Source organism: Myxocyprinus asiaticus, chromosome 21 (assembly GCF_019703515.2).
Source record: "Myxocyprinus asiaticus isolate MX2 ecotype Aquarium Trade chromosome 21, UBuf_Myxa_2, whole genome shotgun sequence".
NCBI lineage: Eukaryota > Metazoa > Chordata > Actinopteri > Cypriniformes > Catostomidae > Myxocyprinus > Myxocyprinus asiaticus.
This window is the reverse complement of record NC_059364.1, coordinates 47377518-47389795: the sequence shown is the minus strand read 5'-3', so window position 1 is coordinate 47389795 and position 12278 is coordinate 47377518. Positions and strand designations below refer to the sequence as shown.

Below are 12278 nucleotides of genomic sequence, written 5' to 3'. Positions count from 1 at the left end.
CTGAGATGGCTTGAATAGGCTCCAGCACTTCACAGTCCAAAGATATAAAGGTCAAGTGACTTGAGATGCTAAAATTTCCTTTAGTGAGTGTTTGAATGTGTTTGCCTGTGTGTGTAAGCCCTTTGATAGACTGCGCACCCGTCCAGGAAGTTTCCCTGCCTTCATCCTGAGATGGCTTGGATAGGCTCCAGCACTTCCTCCGACCCTGTAAGGGATAATTGGCTATAGAGGATGGGAAAATCGCTTTTTTAAATTAACACAATAGAGGCCACACCCCCTACATCTGGTACATTGTAACCATGAGCATGTGTCCTTGTCTTTTGATTAGTATGTGATCTCATCATATGTGGAACTCATCTTTAACTTCAGATTTAACCATAGTTCTAAACTCATCTTTAGCTCTTAAACCAACCTTTGACCTATTGTTGAGATAATACTTTTCCATGGTAAAGGAGATAGTGCTAAAAGAACTGCTATCATTATCCAGCAATGTACCTGTGGCTTTTTCTACAGGCATTGGATTTTCAATGTCCAAAGATGTGTTCTCAGTCTGTTACCACCTAGTAGGCACTTGGCTCGGTGATTTCTTTTCAGTGTTCAAGATTTTTTGTGATATTTTCTGTTGTGCAATTATTGGTTTAAAACATTTAATTGCTCTGCTTCCAATTTGTTTAGAAACAGTTATAAAATCGACTCAAAGACTCTCTCGTATTTTTGCTTGCACCACATTGGGATTCTTGTTACTGACCAGATGGGTCCAGCGCCAGGGTGTTCATGGCATCAATCTGCTTACTGTAGTATCTTTTCATAAAATGAGCAAAATAGAGACCACGCCCACTGCCACTGATGGTCTGTGCCCTATTACATCATCAAGTGTATCTACCCCTTTTTGGTACGTAGATGTTTTCACACATAATGTCTAAATGCATCATTTGTAAGTATTAACGCTTTCAGTTACCTTATCCCTAAACTGAGTGACCTATTACATCAATCATTGTCAAGCCCTAGGTAAAATAGCCCAAAGATTTCTGTATTCAAAGTGGCAAGGTTACTTCCTGGCCCTTACCACCTTGCTGAGAGCTTGCTGAGACAAGAGGACTACATATACCTTGAGCGGCTCTTCACACTTGTGCTTGCTAAGGCAGCACATATACTAAAATTGGATCGATACAGAGAAGATTAGCATGACCCTTTGATCTAGTGTGCCTCGTAGTCTTTGTTGTATCTCATTCCTCTCCTACTTAAAAATGCCTTTGATCACTGAAATCAACAATTCTGGCCAGTTCCTGTACATTACTTTTCTTTGCTCTGCTATCCAATTTTCCAAGTGGCTCAGTGGTCAGCCCTGTCAACTTGTAGCCCAAAGGTTGATGGTTTGAGTCCCATCTCATCCTGTGCTGTTTTGTGTGGAGTTTGAATGATCTCCCTTTGTTTGTGTGGCTATCTTCTCAGTGTTGTGGTGTCCCTCACAGTCCAAAGACATAAAGGTCAAGTGATTTGAGATGCTAAATTTTCCTTTAGTGAGTGTTTGAATGTGTTTGCCTTTGTCTGTAAGCCCTGTGAAAGACTGGCCACCCGTCCAGGAAGTTACCCTACCTTCATCCTGAGATGGCTTGGATAGGCTCCAGCACTTCACAGTCCAAAGATATAAAGGTCAAGTGATTTGAGATGCTAAATTTTCCTTTAGTGAGTGTTTGAATGTGTTTGCCTGTGTCTGTAAGCCCTGTGATAGACTGGCCACCCGTCCAGGAAGTTTCCCTGCCTTCATCCTGAGATGGCTTGGATAGGCTCCAGCACTTCACAGTCCAAAGACATAAAGGTCAAGTGATTTGAGATGCTAAAATTTCCTTTAGTGAGTGTTTGAATGTGTTTGCCTGTATGTGTAAGCCCTTTGATAGACTGGACACCCGTCCAGGAAGTATCCCTGCCTTCATCCTGAGATGGCTTAGATAGGCTCCAGCACTTCCTCCTAACCTGTAAAGGATAAGCGGCTATAGAGGATGGGAAAATCGCCTTTTTAAATTAACACTATAGAGGCCACACCCCCTACATCTGGTACATTGTAACCATGACTATGTGTTCTTGTCTTTTGATTAGTAGGTGATCTCATCATATGTGGAACTCAGCTTTAATTTCAGATTTAACCATAATTCTAAACTCATCTTTAGCTCTTAAACCAATCTTTGACATGTTATTGAGATAATACTTTTAAATTGTAAAGGAGACAGTCCAAAGACATAAAGATCAAGGGATTTGAGATGCTAAAATTTCTTTTAGTGAGTGTTTGAATGTGTTTGCCTGTGTGTGTAAGCCCTGTGATAGACTGGCCACCCGTCCAGGAAGTTACCCTGCCTTCAACCTGAGATGGCTTGAATAGGCTCCAGCACTTCACAGTCCAAAGATATAAAGGTCAAGTGACTTGAGATGCTAAAATTTCCTTTAGTGAGTGTTTGAATGTGTTTGCCTGTGTGTGTAAGCCCTTTGATAGACTGCGCACCCGTCCAGGAAGTTTCCCTGCCTTCATCCTGAGATGGCTTGGATAGGCTCCAGCACTTCCTCCTAACCTGTAAAGGATAAGCGGCTATAGAGGATGGAAAAATCGCCTTTTTAAATTAACACTATAGAGGCCACACCCCCTACATCTGGTACATTGTAACCATGAGTTTGTGTCCTTCTCTTTTGATTAGTAGGTGATCTCATCATATGTGGAACTCATCTTTAACATCCGATTTAACCATAATTCTAAACTCATCTTTAGCTCTTAAACCAACCTTTGATATATTATTGAGGTAGTACTTTTCCATTGTAAAGGAGGCAGTCCAAAGGCATAAAAATCAAGTGATTTGAGATGCGAAAATTTCCTTTAGTGAGTGTTTGAATGTGTTTGCCTGTGTGTGTAAGCCCTTTGATAGACTGCGCACCCGTCCAGGAAGCTTCCCTGCCTTCATCCTGAGATGGCTTGGATAGGCTCCAGCACTTCCTCCGACCCTGTAAAGGATAAGCGGCTATAGAGAATGGGAAAATCGCTTTTTTAAATTAACACAATAGAGGCCACACCCCCTACATCTGGTACATTGTAACCATTAGCATGTGTCCTTGTCTTTTGATTAGTAGGTGATCTCATCATATGTGGAACTCATCTTTAACTTCAGATTTAACCATAATTCTAAACTCATCTTTAGATCTTAAACCAACCTTTGATCTATTGTTGAGATAATACTTTTCCATGGTAAAGGAGATAGTGCTAAAAGAACTGCTATCATTATCCAGCAATGTACATGTGGCTTTTTCTACAGGCATTGGATTTTCAATGTCCAAAGATGTGTCCTCAGTCTGTTACCACCTAGTAGGCACTTGGCTCAGTGATTTCTTTTCAGTGTTCAAGATATTTTGTGATATTTTCTGTTGTGCAATTATTGGTTTAAAACATTTAATTGCTCTGCTTCCAATTTGTTTAGAAACAGTTATAAAATCGACTCAAAGACTCTCTCGTATTTTTGCTTGCACCGCATTGGGATTCTTGTTACTGACCAGATGGGTCCAGCGCCAGAGTGTTCATGGCATCAATCTGCTTACTGTAGTATCTTTTCATAAAATGAGCAAAATAGAGACCACGCCCACTGCCACTGATGGTCTGTGCCCTATTACATCATCAAGTGTATCTACCCCTTTTTGGTACGTAGATGTTTTCACACATAATGTCTAAATGCATCATTTGTAAGTATTAACGCTTTCAGTTACCTTATCCCTAAACTGAGTGACCTATTACATCAATCATTGTCAAGCCCTAGGTAAAATAGCCCAAAGATTTCTGTAGCGCACTGTATTCAAAGTGGCAAGGTTACTTCCTGGTCCTTACCACCTTGCTGAGAGCTTGCTGAGACAAGAGGGCTACATATACCTTGAGCGGCACATCATGTTTGTGCTTGCTAAGGCAGCACATATACTAAAATTGGATCGATACAGAGAAGATTAGCATGGCCCCTGCGAAAGGATGACACGCAAATCCGTGAAGCACTCCATATATTTTCATTTAGGTCCATCCGTACAAGCAATAATGTCCTCCTCATAGTCTTTGTTGTATCTCATTCCTCTCCTACTTAAAAATGCCTTTGATCACTGAAATCAACAATTGTGGCCATCCCCAGTTCCTGTACATTACTTTTCTTTGCTCGGCTATCCAATTTTCCGAGTGGCTCAGTGGTCAGCCCTGTCAACTTGTAGCCCAAAGGTTGATGGTTTGAGTTCCATCTCATCCTGTGCTGTTTTGTGTGGAGTTTGAATGATCTCCCTTTGTTTGTGTGGCTGTCTTCTCAGTGTTGTGGTGTCCCTCACAGTCCAAAGACATAAAGGTCAAGTGATTTGAGATGCTAAATTTTCCGTTAGTGAGTGTTTGAATGTGTTTGCCTGTGTCTGTAAGCCCTGTGATAGACTGGCCACCCGTCCAGGAAGTTTCCCTGCCTTCATCCTGAGATGGCTTGGATAGGCTCCAGCACTTCACAGTCCAAAGACATAAAGGTCAAGTGATTTGAGATGCTAAAATTTCCTTTAGTGAGTGTTTGAATGTGTTTGCCTGTGTGTGTAAGCCCTTTGATAGACTGGGCACCCATCCAGGAAGTTTCCCTGCCTTCATCCTGAGATGGCTTGGATAGGTTCCAGCACTTCCTCCGACCCTGTAAAGGATAAGCGGCTATAGAGGATGGGAAAATCGCTTTTTTAAATTAACACAATAGAGGCCACACCCCCTACATCTGGTACAATGTAACCATGACTATGTGTTCTTGTCTTTTGATTAGTAGGTGATCTCATCATATGTGGAATTCAGCTTTAATTTCAGTTTTAACCATAATTTTAAACTCATCTTTAGCTCTTAAACCAACCTTTAACATGTTATTGAGATAATACTTTTAAATTGTAAAGGAGACAGTCCAAAGACATAAAGGTCAAGTGATTTGAGATGCTAAAATTTCTTTTAGTGAGTGTTTGAAAGTGTTTGCCTGTGTGTGTAAGCCCTGTGATAGACTGGCCACCTGTCCAGGAAGTTACCCTGCCTTCAACCTGAGATGGCTTGAATAGGCTCCAGCACTTCACAGTCCAAAGATATAAAGGTCAAGTGACTTGAGATGCTAAAATTTCCTTTAGTGAGTGTTTGAATGTGTTTGCCTGTGTGTGTAAGCCCTTTGATAGACTGCGCACCCGTCCAGGAAGTTTCCCTGCCTTCATCCTGAGATGGCTTGGATAGGCTCAAGCACTTCCTCCGACCCTGTCAGGGATAAGCGGCTATAGAGGATGGGAAAATCGCTTTTTTAAATTAACACAATAGAGGCCACACCCCCTACATCTGGTACATTGTAACCATGACTATGTGTCCTTGTCTTTTGATTAGTAGGTGATCTCATCATATGTGGAACTCATCTTTAACGTCTGATTTAACCATAATTCTAAACTCATCTTTAGCTCTTAAACCAATCTTTGACATACACTATATTGCCAAAAGTATTCGCTCACCCATCCAAATAATTGAATTCAGATGTTCCAATCACTTCCATGGCCACAGGTGTATAAAATGAAGCACCTAGGCATGCAGACTGCTTCTAAAAACATTTGTGAAAGAATGGGCCGCTCTCAGGAACTCAGTGAATTCCAGCGTGGTACTGTGTTAGGATGCCACCTGTGCAACAAGTAAAGTCGTGAAATTTCCTCGCTACTAAATATTCCACAGTCAACTGTCAGTGGTATTATAACAAAGTGGAAGTGATTGGGAATGACAGCAACTCAGCCACGAAGTGGTAGGCCACGTAAAATGACAGAGCGGGGTCAGCGGATGCTGAGGCGCATAGTGCGTAGAGGACGCCAACTTTCTGCAGAGTCAATCGCTACAGACCTCGAAAGTTCATGTGGCCTTCAGATTAGCTCAAGAACAGTGCGTAGAGAGCTTCATGGAATAGGTTTCCATGGCCGAGCAGCTGCATCCAAGCCATACATCACCAAGTGCAATGCAAAGCATTGGATTCAGTGGTGTAAAGCACGCCACCACTGGACTCTAGAGCAGTGGAGATGCGTTCTCTGGAGTGCCGAATCACGCTTCTCCATCTGGCAATCTGATGGACGAGTCTGGGTTTGGCGGTTGCCAGGAGAACGGTACTTGTCTGACTGTACTGTGCCAACTGTGAAGTTTGGTGGAGGGGGGATTATGGTGTGGGGTTGTTTTTCAGGAGCTGGGCTTGGCCCCTTAGTTCCAGTGAAAGGAACTTTGAATGCTTCAGCATACCAAGAGATTTTGGACAATTCCATGCTCCCAACTTTGTGGGAACAGTTTGGGGATGGCCCCTTCCTGTTCCAACATGACTGCGCACCAGTGCACAAAGCAAGGTCCATAAAGACATGGACGAGCGAGTTTGGTGTGGAAGAACTTGACTGGCCTGCACAGAGTCCTGACCTCAACCCGATAGAGCACCTTTGGGATGAATTAGAGTGAAGACTGTGAGCCAGGCCTTCTCGTCCAACATCAGTGTCTGACCTCACAAATGCGCTTCTGGAAGAATGGTCAAAAATTCCCATAAACACACTCCTAAACCTTGTGGAAAGCCTTCCCAGAAGAGTTGAAGCTGTTATAGCTGCAAAGGGTGGCCCGACGTCATATTAAACCCTATGGATTAAGAATGGGATGTCACTTAAGTTCATATGTGTCTAAAGGCAGATGAGCGAATACTTTTGGCAATATAGTGTATTATTGAGATAGTACTTTTCCATTGTAAAGGAGACAGTCCAAAGACATAAAGGTCAAGTGATTTGAGATGCTAAAATTTCCTTTAGTGAGTGTTTGAATGTGTTTGCCTGTGTCTGTAAGCCCTTTGATAGACTGGACACCCGTCCAGGAAGTTTCCCTGCCTTCATCCTGAGATGGCTTAGATAGGCTCCAGCACTTCCTCCTAACCTGTAAAGGATAAGCGGCTATAGAGGATGGGAAAATCGCTTTTTTAAATTAACACTATAGAGGCCACACCCCCTACATCTGATACATTGTAACCATGACTATGTGTCCTTGTCTTTTGATTAGTAGGTGATCTCATCATATGTGGAACTCATTTTTAACATCTGATTTAACCATAATTCTAAACTCATCTTTACCTCTTAAACCAATCTTTGACATATTGTTGAGATAGTACTTTTCCATTGTAAAGGAGACAGTCCAAAGATGTAAAGGTCAAGGGATTTGAGATGCTAAAATTTCTTTTAGTGAGTGTTTGAATGTGTTTGCCTGTGTGTGTAAGCCCTGTGATAGACTGGCCACCCGTCCAGGAAGTAACCCTGCCTTCAACCTGAGATGGCTTGAATAGGCTCCAGCACTTCACAGTCCAAAGATATAAAGGTCAAGTGACTTGAGATGCTAAAATTTCCTTTAGTGAGTGTTTGAATGTGTTTGCCTGTGTGTGTAAGCCCTTTGATAGACTGCGCACCCGTCCAGGAAGTTTCCCTGCCTTCATCCTGAGATGGCTTGGATAGGCTCCAGCACTTCCTCCGACCCTGTAAGGGATAAGCGGCTATAGAGGATGGGAAAATCGCTTTTTTAAATTAACACAATAGAGGCCACACCCCCTACATCTGGTACATTGTAACCATGAGAATGTGTCCTTGTCTTTTGATTAGTATGTGATCTCATCATATGTGGAACTCATCTTTAACTTCAGATTTAACCATAATTCTAAACTCATCTTTAGCTCTTAAACCAACCTTTGACCTATTGTTGAGATAATACTTTTCCATGGTAAAGGAGATAGTGCTAAAAGAACTGCTATCATTATCCAGCAATGTACCTGTGGCTTTTTCTACAGGCATTGGATTTTCAATGTCCAAAGATGTGTTCTCAGTTTGTTACCACCTAGTAGGCACTTGGCTCGGTGATTTCTTTTCAGTGTTCAAGATTTTTTGTGATATTTTCTGTTGTGCAATTATTGGTTTAAAATATTTAATTGCTCTGCTTCCAATTTGTTTAGAAACAGTTATAAAATCGACTCAAAGACTCTCTCGTATTTTTGCTTGCACCACATTGGGATTCTTGTTACTGACCAGATGGGTCCAGCGCCAGGGTGTTCATGGCATCAATCTGCTTACTGTAGTATCTTTTCATAAAATGAGCAAAATAGAGACCACGCCCACTGCCACTGATGGTCTGTGCCCTATTACATCATCAAGTGTATCTACCCCTTTTTGGTACGTAGATGTTTTCACACATAATGCCTAAATGCATCATTTGTAAGTATTAACGCTTTCAGTTACCTTATCCCTAAACTGAGTGACCTATTACATCAATCATTGTCAAGCCCTAGGTAAAATAGCCCAAAGATTTCTGTAGCGCACTGTATTCAAAGTGGCAAGGTTACTTCCTGGTCCTTACCACCTTGCTGAGAGCTTGCTGAGACAAGAGGGCTACATATACCTTGAGCGGCACATCACATTTGTGCTTGCTAAGGCAGCACATATACTAAAATTGGATCGATACAGAGAAGATTAGCATGGCCCCTGCGAAAGGATGACACGCAAATCCGTGAAGCGCTCCATATATTTTCATTTAGGTCCATCCGTACAAGCAATAATGTCCTCCTCAAAGTCTTCAGGTACATCTCCTGATAGGTCTTCCCAGTGATCATGACCATTAACAAGTTTTTACACCCCCTTGCACCAACAGTAAAACAAAGGATTTTACACAGCATGTTATCCATTTTCGAAGAGCTTGGGTTTTTCAATTTGCTGTTATACTGTGATTGGAAGAAATTGATGCATTTCTGTTCACTTCTTGGACTTACTGAAGCTATGATCTAGTGTGTTGTATCTCATTTCTCTCCTACTTAAAAATGCCTTTGATCACTGAAATCAACAATTGTGGCCATCCCCAGTTCCTGTACATTACTTTTCTTTGCTCGGCTATCCAATTTTCCGAGTGGCTCAGTGGTCAGCCCTGTCAACTTGTCGCCCAAAAGTTGATGGTTTGAGTCCCATCTCATCCTGTGCTGTTTTGTGTGGAGTTTGAATGATCTCCCTTTGTTTGTGTGGCTGTCTTCTCAGTGTTGTGGTGTCCCTCACAGTCCAAAGACATAAAGGTCAAGTGATTTGAGATGCTAAATTTTCCGTTAGTGAGTGTTTGAATGTGTTTGCCTGTGTCTGTAAGCCCTGTGATAGACTGGCCACCCGTCCAGGAAGTTTCCCTGCCTTCATCCTGAGATGGCTTGGATAGGCTCCAGCACTTCACAGTCCAAAGACATAAAGGTCAAGTGATTTGAGATGCTAAAATTTCCGTTAGTGAGTGTTTGAATGTGTTTGCCTGTGGATGTAAGCCCTGTGATAGACTGGGCACCCGTCCAGGAAGTTTCCCTGCCTTCATCCTGAGATGGCTTGGGTAGGTTCCAGCACTTCCTCCGACCCTGTAAAGGATAAGCGGCTATAGAGGATGGGAAAATCGCTTTTTTAAATTAACACAATAGAGGCCACACCCCCTACATCTGGTACAATGTAACCATGACTATGTGTTCTTGTCTTTTGATTAGTAGGTGATCTCATCATATGTGGAACTCAGCTTTAATTTCAGATTTAACCATAATTCTAAACTCATCTTTAGCTCTTAAACCAACCTTTAACATGTTATTGAGATAATACTTTTAAATTGTAAAGGAGACAGTCCAAAGACATAAAGGTCAAGGGATTTGAGATGATAAAATTTCTTTTAGTGAGTGTTTGAATGAGTTTGCCTGTGTGTGTAAGCCCTTTGATAGACTGCACACCCGTCCAGGAAGTTTCCCTGCCTTCATCCTGAGATGGCTTGGATAGGCTCCAGCACTTCCTCCGACCCTGTAAGGGATAAGCGGCTATAGAGGATGGGAAAATCGCTTTTTTAAATTAACACAATAGAGGCCACACCCCCTACATCTGGTACATTGTAACCATGAGCATGTGTCCTTGTCTTTTGATTAGTATGTGATCTCATCATATGTGGAACTCATCTTTAACTTCAGATTTAACCATAGTTCTAAACTCATCTTTAGCTCTTAAACCAACCTTTGACCTATTGTTGAGATAATACTTTTCCATGGTAAAGGAGATAGTGCTAAAAGAACTGCTATCATTATCCAGCAATGTACCTGTGGCTTTTTCTACAGGCATTGGATTTTCAATGTCCAAAGATGTGTTCTCAGTCTGTTACCACCTAGTAGGCACTTGGCTCGGTGATTTCTTTTCAGTGTTCAAGATTTTTTGTGATATTTTCTGTTGTGCAATTATTGGTTTAAAACATTTAATTGCTCTGCTTCCAATTTGTTTAGAAACAGTTATAAAATCGACTCAAAGACTCTCTCGTATTTTTGCTTGCACCACATTGGGATTCTTGTTACTGACCAGATGGGTCCAGCGCCAGGGTGTTCATGGCATCAATCTGCTTACTGTAGTATCTTTTCATAAAATGAGCAAAATAGAGACCACGCCCACTGCCACTGATGGTCTGTGCCCTATTACATCATCAAGTGTATCTACCCCTTTTTGGTACGTAGATGTTTTCACACATAATGTCTAAATGCATCATTTGTAAGTATTAACGCTTTCAGTTACCTTATCCCTAAACTGAGTGACCTATTACATCAATCATTGTCAAGCCCTAGGTAAAATAGCCCAAAGATTTCTGTAGCGCACTGTATTCAAAGTGGCAAGGTTACTTCCTGGTCCTTACCACCTTGCTGAGAGCTTGCTGAGACAAGAGGGCTACATATACCTTGAGCGGCACATCACATTTGTGCTTGCTAAGGCAGCACATATACTAAAATTGGATCGATACAGAGAAGATTAGCATGGCCCCTGCGAAAGGATGACACGCAAATCCGTGAAGCGCTCCATATATTTTCATTTAGGTCCATCCGTACAAGCAATAATGTCCTCCTCAAAGTCTTCAGGTACATCTCCTGATAGGTCTTCCCAGTGATCATGACCATTAACAAGTTTTTACACCCCCTTGCACCAACAGTAAAACAAAGGATTTTACACAGCATGTTATCCATTTTCGAAGAGCTTGGGTTTTTCAATTTGCTGTTATACTGTGATTGGAAGAAATTGATGCATTTCTGTTCACTTCTTGGACTTACTGAAGCTATGATCTAGTGTGCCTCATAGTCTTTGTTGTATCTCATTCCTCTCCTACTTAAAAATGCCTTTGATCACTGAAATCAACAATTGTGGCCATCCCCAGTTCCTGTACATTACTTTTCTTTGCTCGGCTATCCAATTTTCCGAGTGGCTCAGTGGTCAGCCCTGTCAACTTGTCGCCCAAAAGTTGATGGTTTGAGTCCCATCTCATCCTGTGCTGTTTTGTGTGGAGTTTGAATGATCTCCCTTTGTTTGTGTGGCTGTCTTCTCAGTGTTGTGGTGTCCCTCACAGTCCAAAGACATAAAGGTCAAGTGATTTGAGATGCTAAATTTTCCGTTAGTGAGTGTTTGAATGTGTTTGCCTGTGTCTGTAAGCCCTGTGATAGACTGGCCACCCGTCCAGGAAGTTTCCCTGCCTTCATCCTGAGATGGCTTGGATAGGCTCCAGCACTTCACAGTCCAAAGACATAAAGGTCAAGTGATTTGAGATGCTAAAATTTCCGTTAGTGAGTGTTTGAATGTGTTTGCCTGTGTCTGTAAGCCCTGTGATAGACTGGGCACCCGTCCAGGAAGTTTCCCTGCCTTCATCCTGAGATGGCTTGGGTAGGTTCCAGCACTTCCTCCGACCCTGTAAAGGATAAGCGGCTATAGAGGATGGGAAAATCGCTTTTTTAAATTAACACAATAGAGGCCACACCCCCTACATCTGGTACAATGTAACCATGACTATGTGTTCTTGTCTTTTGATTAGTAGGTGATCTCATCATATGTGGAACTCAGCTTTAATTTCAGATTTAACCATAATTCTAAACTCATCTTTAGCTCTTAAACCAACCTTTAACATGTTATTGAGATAATACTTTTAAATTGTAAAGGAGACAGTCCAAAGACATAAAGGTCAAGTGATTTGAGATGCTAAAATTTCTTTTAGTGAGTGTTTGAAAGTGTTTGCCTGTGTGTGTAAGCCCTGTGATAGACTGGCCACCCGTCCAGGAAGTTACCCTGCCTTCAACCTGAGATGGCTTGAATAGGCTCCAGCACTTCACAGTCCAAAGATATAAAGGTCAAGTGACTTGAGATGCTAAAATTTCCTTTAGTGAGTGTTTGAATGTGTTTGCCTGTGTCCAGGAAGTTTCCCTGCCTTCATCCTG

At 41.9% G+C, this 12278-nt stretch overlaps 4 non-coding genes across 4 annotated transcripts; all 4 read left to right on the top strand.

Moving 5' to 3' along the window:
- The first annotated feature begins 1129 nt into the window (after nucleotides 1-1129).
- Nucleotides 1130-1234, top strand: LOC127412534 (U6 spliceosomal RNA). The gene has a single exon (XR_007892436.1). It is a non-coding gene; the product is annotated as a U6 spliceosomal RNA (small nuclear RNA).
- Nucleotides 1235-3922: 2688 nt separating this feature from the next.
- Nucleotides 3923-4029, top strand: LOC127412530 (U6 spliceosomal RNA). Its single transcript, XR_007892434.1, has one exon. It is a non-coding gene; the product is annotated as a U6 spliceosomal RNA (small nuclear RNA).
- A 4432-nt stretch (nucleotides 4030-8461) lies between these two features.
- LOC127412540 (U6 spliceosomal RNA) lies at nucleotides 8462-8568 on the top strand. Its single transcript, XR_007892442.1, has one exon. It is a non-coding gene; the product is annotated as a U6 spliceosomal RNA (small nuclear RNA).
- A 2212-nt stretch (nucleotides 8569-10780) lies between these two features.
- Nucleotides 10781-10887, top strand: LOC127412539 (U6 spliceosomal RNA). Its single transcript, XR_007892441.1, has one exon. It is a non-coding gene; the product is annotated as a U6 spliceosomal RNA (small nuclear RNA).
- Nucleotides 10888-12278: the final 1391 nt, after the last annotated feature.